This window comes from Physeter macrocephalus, chromosome 7, assembly GCF_002837175.3.
Source record: "Physeter macrocephalus isolate SW-GA chromosome 7, ASM283717v5, whole genome shotgun sequence".
Lineage (NCBI taxonomy): Eukaryota > Metazoa > Chordata > Mammalia > Artiodactyla > Physeteridae > Physeter > Physeter macrocephalus.
In genome coordinates, this window is record NC_041220.1 from 68917499 (window position 1) to 68924010 (window position 6512).

At 44.4% G+C, this 6512-nt stretch overlaps 1 pseudogene; it reads left to right on the plus strand.

The window, feature by feature from the left end:
• The first annotated feature begins 1771 nt into the window (after positions 1-1771).
• Positions 1772-6208, plus strand: LOC102993126 (Y-box-binding protein 1-like; annotated as a pseudogene).
• The last annotated feature ends 304 nt before the right edge of the window (positions 6209-6512 follow it).

The following is a 6512-nucleotide window of genomic DNA, read 5'->3' on the forward strand; positions in this document are numbered from 1 at the left end:
CCCATCTGAATGGCAAGCATGAATTGTGGTTGTTTCATGTTAAATACTACTTTCCCAGAAGGGGTGTTTAGAATCAAGTTTCTAAGATATCTTTTTCCTCTAAAATAAATTGGCAAAACTACACATTTCAACAAATCTTTCATGTTACCTTTGAAAGGGACCTAGGATGAAATACCTAGACTAAAAGGAAATATATAAGGTAAAAAATTCTAGTTGGAGTTATTAGTCTGAACTAAAACAGAAATGTTAGTTGTATGAGAAACAGAAATAGTGATGTCCAGAACTTTTAATCAATGGATTCCACTGGTCAACATTTCTGAGACCTTTCAGAAAGATGGAGAAGTTATTTCTCATTCTGAGATTTCCAAAATGCATATGGGAACAAAGCACAGGGATTTAGAATCCGCATACCAGGTTTTAACATCCTGCCCTACCATTTACCACTCTGTGATGCTGGGACCTACGAAAAACCCTGCTAAACCAAAGTTTTCTCATCTTAACAGCACTTACCTCTCTCATAGGTTTGTTTTCTTTTAAAAAAAAAAAAAAGATTAAGTAAAACGATGCCTATGAAGCACTTAGCCCTGTGCCTGGACATGGCAAGTGTTCAATGACCATGTTATCATTTTTTATTACCAAGCAACATCAAAATGATCATGATAGCATTGCAACCATTCTTCAGTAGACTTCACCTACCATGTGACACACCCTGTGCTAAGTAAGTGTTGGGTACACCAGAGGAACTAAGACTCGTTTCCTTTGCCCAAAGAGCTTAAAATCTCTTTAGGGAGAGAGACCAATGTGGTGGAGGCTTAGAGTACAAGGGGAGGTGACCGGTGATAGGCAGGGGCTAGATTATGAAGGTCTCACAGACCGTGCTAAAGAGTTTACAAGCAAGGGAGAGTCATGGAAGGAGCATTCCAGGAGGATTTCAGTCAGGGAAATGATGTCAAATTTTTGATCAAGGAAGAGGAATGTGTGGGAGAAGAAAGCTAAAGGCAGGGAGCCCACTTGGCAAATTAATTCTCTAATCAGTACTAGAAGCGTCAGTCTGAGCTAAGATAATGGCAAGGGAGAAGAAGGGGGGGGGAATACACACACTCAAGAAGTATTTAGGAGGTAAAATTGACAGAACACAATAATCAAAAGGGTCAGGTGTCAAGTATGCCCTCACGATTTTGGCTTAAGTGATTTGGTAAGTAAGTGTCTCACCAAGCAATAAATCATTGCTAATACTCATTGAGTGCTTACTGTACATCAGGCACTACGTTAAACAGTGTAGTATATGATAAATCATTAATCCTCAAGGAACTTTCCAATGTAGGCGTTAACTCACAGATACAGGAATGGAAGCTTAGAGAAATGAAGGAACTTGCCCATTGGAAGAGCCGGGATTTAAACCCAAGCAGCCCAACTCACAGTGTCCAGGCTATTAACCACTATTTTGCCTTAGAATTTATCCCACTCCAAGGCCACTGTTCTTTTCAACCCTAGAACTTCGTTATTGGAATGCAGGGATTTTTGTCTGTTGCATTCATTGCTATATCCCTAGTGTTTAGAAAGTGCTTGGCACATAAAAGGCACTTATCTATAGCATTGCATGTCATGTGTTTTATTTTTTTTGACTGCTACATATCACTCCATTGTGTAAGTCATATATTCATAAGTATAATTTCTAGGAGGCCTCAAAATTGCCCTGGGGGAAGTAGGGGAAGCATCATTTTATCTAGATCCCTTCCCTTTGTGCTTCTTGAAGTGATGGTGCCCCACTATGGCTATAGAAGTAGCCTTCATCTCCAGTCAGTAAGGGGCAGAGTGTAACAGGAAAAACACAAAACTAGGAAGGCCTTGGGTTTTTCTCTTTAATGGGTTCTGATCACCAGTTTCCCATGTTGGGCAGCGGTTGGGGTGGAGATGAGGATGGGGAGTGGGTCCCACACCGAGAAGCAATGCTGTGATACCAGCTGGATGTCCTACTATTCAACTCAATTCTGACACTGTCTACCTGGTGATAGCAAACCCCATAGGCTAAGGGCTCAGTCCTATAAGACTACCCCCCTCTTCAGGTGCCAGTCAAGGTTGTCACCTGTGCTTCTGACTGACTGGCTAAAGATTGGAGTTTCCAGCAACCTCCACCTTGGGTGTGACCAATTTGTTAGAGTGGTTCACAGAACTCAGAGAAACATTTACTTATGTTTAGCAGTTTATAACAAAAGAATATGGTAAAGGTTACAGATTAACGTCTAGATGTGAAGGGATGTGTAGGATGTGTAGGGCAAAGGTGGGTGGGAAGAGGCATGGAGCTTCCATGCCCCATCCAGGCCCACCCCCCCACCCCCTGCCCAGGACCTCCATGTGTTCACCAACCCGGAAGCTCTCCGAACCCCAGACTATAGGAGTTTTATAGAAGCTTCATCACATAGGCTTGAGAGATCATTAACTCCATTTTCAGCCCTTTTCCCTTCTCAAGAAACTGAGGGGCAGGGCTGAAAATTACACGCTTCTAATCATGGCTTTGTCTTTCCAATGACCAGCCCTCATCCAGGAGCCACCCAGAGTCGCCTCATTAGCAAAGACCAAATATTAGGACGAAAGATACTCTAGGGCTCTTACCACTTAGGAAATTACAAGGGTTTTAAGAGCTCAGTGCCATGAATGAGGGGCAGAGACCAATATATATGTTTTCTATTATCTCACCAGTGATTCACTGTGTACTTTGTCATAAAAAAGGATAACTACTAAACCATTGTGAAAGTCACTGTAAATGTTATACATCTCTAAATTCCTAGCCCAGTTCCCTAGTCAGAGTAGGTACATGACAAATCTTAATGACAATCATATGTAAAGTGGGGTCGTAGATCTTTCCTGCCATTTGCACCAGGTTGATGTAAGGAGCACAGTAAATAATGCTTGGAGTTACTGTGAAAAGTATTGAATGCTGTTCAAACGTGATGTAGAATTGAGAGTAAAATTATCATTTTTTGTTGGATATATGAATCAAGGACTTACTATGTGCTGAGTACTATGCTAGATATTTTAGATCTCATTTATTCTCAGAGCATGGTTATATGTGTCAGTGTAATCGCCATTTACAGATGAGGAAAATGAGGCTCAGAAAGGTTAGGATACTAGCCCAAGGTTACACAGCGGGAAAAGCAAAGTGTAGGATCTAGGTCAGATGGTATTTGTGCATGAGTGAGTACGAAGAAAGATAAGAACATGAAGGGAGTGGTGATCAGTAGGCAGAACCCTGCAAAGAGAAAGGAACTTTGAGATAATGAAAGACTCTAAGGAAAGCTCTCCTCCGACCCCTCTACTCTCATCCTTCTTGCCTCCTATGCATTGGGCCAGCTGGTAGCTGCTAAAAGTATGTTTCTGATGATTCTGATGGAACGTGGTTATCTCAAGATGGAAGGTTGTTACTGACCCTTCCAAAGAACTGCAATATTTATTTAAATGTTTAAATACTACAGGAGAATGAGAGGGGCTGTATAGGGCCCAGGACAGTGCGTGGTTTAGTGCACGGGCCCTGGGGTCATGCTGCCCAGATCTGTGACTGTAGGCAAATTACTTGACCTTGCTAAGTTACCTATTCCTCACCCTGAAAATGGGGACAGTGGTAGTTCCTACCTCATAAAGTTATTTTGATCATTAAACAAGAAAACATTTAAAAGGTGGTTAGTTAGCACAGAGTTCGATCAGTAGCTGGACCGGAGAGCGGACCGCAGAGAGCCCCGAGCAGCCTCACCGCTGCCGCCGGCCTAGTTACCGTCACAGCCCGGGAGGAGCCGCAGCTGCCGCAGGGGGCCCAAGTCACCACCGCCGCAGCCACGAGCAGCGAGGCCGAGACCCGGCAGCCGCCCGCCGGCCCCCGCCCTCAGCGCCGCCGCCCCCGAGCCCCGCACGACGGGCAGCGGCGAAGCAGGGCGCGGCGGCCCGGGCGGCCTCACACGGGCGGCGCCTGCCGGCGGGGACGAGAAGACCATCGCAGCGAAGGTTTTGGGAACAGCAAAACGGTTCAGTGTGAGAAACGGGTGTGGTTTCATCAACAGGAATGACACCGAGGAAGATGCATTTGTTCACCGGACTGCCATAAAGAAGAAGAACCCCAGGAGGTACCTTCGCGGTGTCGGAGATGGGGAGACCGCGGAGTTTGATGTCGTTGAAGGAGAAGAGGGTGCGGAGCAGCAAACGATGCAGGCCCTGGGGCGGTTCCGGCGCAAGGCGGTAAACGTGCCGCAGACCGCGACCACTAGAGCCGCTCTCCACGTCGCAGGGGCCCTCCACGCAACCTCCAGCGGAATTACCAGAAGAGTGAGAGTGGGGAAAAGGCGCGGGGATCCGAGAGTGCCCCCGAAGGCCAGGCCCGACAGCGCCGGCCCTACCGCAGGCGCAGGCGCAGGCGCCGGCGCCCACCTTACTGCATGCGGAGACCCTATGGGCGTCGAGCACAGCGCTGCAACCCTCCCGTGCAGAGAGAGACGTGATGGAGGGTGCTGACGACCAGGGTGCAGGAGAACAAGGTAGACCAGTGACACAGAATATGTATCGGGGTTATAGACCACCGTTCCGCAGGGGCCCTCCTCGCCAAAGACAGCGCAGAGAGGACGGCAGTGAAGAAGATAAGGAAAATCGAGGCGATGAGACCCAAGGTCAGCGGCCCCTTCAACGTCGGTACCGCCGCAACTTCAATTACCGACGCAGACGCCCAGAAAACCCTAAACCACAAGGTGGCAAGGAGACAAAAGCAGCAGATCTACCAGCTGAGAATTCGTCCGCTCCAGAGGCTGAGGAGGGCGGGGCTGAGTAAATGCTGGCTTGCCATCTCTACCATCATCCGGTTTAGTCATCCAACACGAAGAAATGAATATGAAATTGCAGCAATAAGCAATGAACAAAAGATCGGAGCTGAAGACCTTAAGTGCTTGCTTTTTGCCTGCTGACCAGATAACTAGAGCTATCTGCATTATCTATGCAGCATGAGGTTTTTTATTATTTTTACCTAAAGACGTCTCTTTTTAGTAATGACAAACGTGTTTTTTTAAAAAAAAAAAAGCCTGGTTTTTCTCAATACACCTTTAAAGGTGTTTAAATTGTTTCATATCTGGTCAAGTTGAGATTTTTAAGAATCTCATTTTTAATTTGTAATAAAAGTTTACAGCTTGATTTTTTCAAAAAAGTCAACAAACTGCAAGTACCTGTTGATAAAGGTCTTCAATTTAAAAAAAAAAAAAAAGAAAAAGATGGTTAGCATAGTGCCTAGCGTATGGTAAGCCCTCAAAAAATGTTAGCCCAGATCATATTATTACAGTGTATTTTTCAAGGGCCATGTTTTTTATTGCCTCCAATTTCCACAAGGTGGCAGGTCGAGTTCAAAGTGGACCCCATGGCTCTGTGTCCCAAAGGCAAAACCTATTTTAATTGTTTCAGAATAACTGGGACAATTATGAATTGTTCAGAAACATCTTCATTGTCTATAGAATGTTTGTCACGGTCCGGGCATCTTACTGTCGCTGAAAAACCCTTCTTAATGGAACATATGGATCATTTAATTTAGTCCTCTGTTTCTCACGATTCCCGGCACCATCTGCATTTACATGAAATGTATATTAACTCTTCGAGGGATCACCCGGCTGAGTACATTCAAGTCATCTCGTTATGCACTAAGTTTAGTCCCTGGAAGACTGTGAAGAGGAGACAACGAGCAAGCTGGAAGGAGTCCTGTGTCTGTGACTGGTGAACTGCAGAAGGCAGGAGATTTGTACACCTCATCTCAGAGTGACAGGGTGTTTGGTCTGTTCATGAGGAGCTGTAACAGGGCATATTGAGGGAAATGTTTAAATAGTATAATTCAGACTTTTCTTCTATGTATCCTCTTTTTCCATTTCCCTAATTTCACGTCATATTGCTAACCTCCGATTTCTACAATTTTACTTCGTCTTTAACGCATTGGTTTTGGGGTCAGATCAAACTGCGTCCAAATCCTGATTCCACTACCCATGATGGCAGTGTTTATGGCAGCACGTATTTGACAAATATTTCTTTACACCGCCATTCTTTGTTAAATTAATTTTTTAATTGAGTAACATTGACTTATATAAGTTTCATGTGTACAGTGTTATATTTCTACTTCTGTCTACCCTACAACATCAATTCTTTACCTGATAATAACAAAACCTACCTGAAAGAGTTGTGAGGATTAAATGAAATAAAGCACATGAAGGATTTAATTCAATCAGAAATAGTTACTAGTAATTACACTGGCATACCCTTGCCTAGCAAGTGGCAGATAGAAGGTGTTCAATGAGCATTTGTAGAGTAAATAAATGATACTTATTTTAGTACTTCACAGTGATAGTAACTCTAAGACTGGCCTAGGATATCTTCACGGAAAAGGCTCACTGAAATCAGTGTGATCTTGTCAAATGTGTTCTCTGATTATGGGAGTCCAGTGATATATAAAGCTCCCCAGGCTTGTTTCCTGCCCACCACTCATAATTGTGTGACATGTG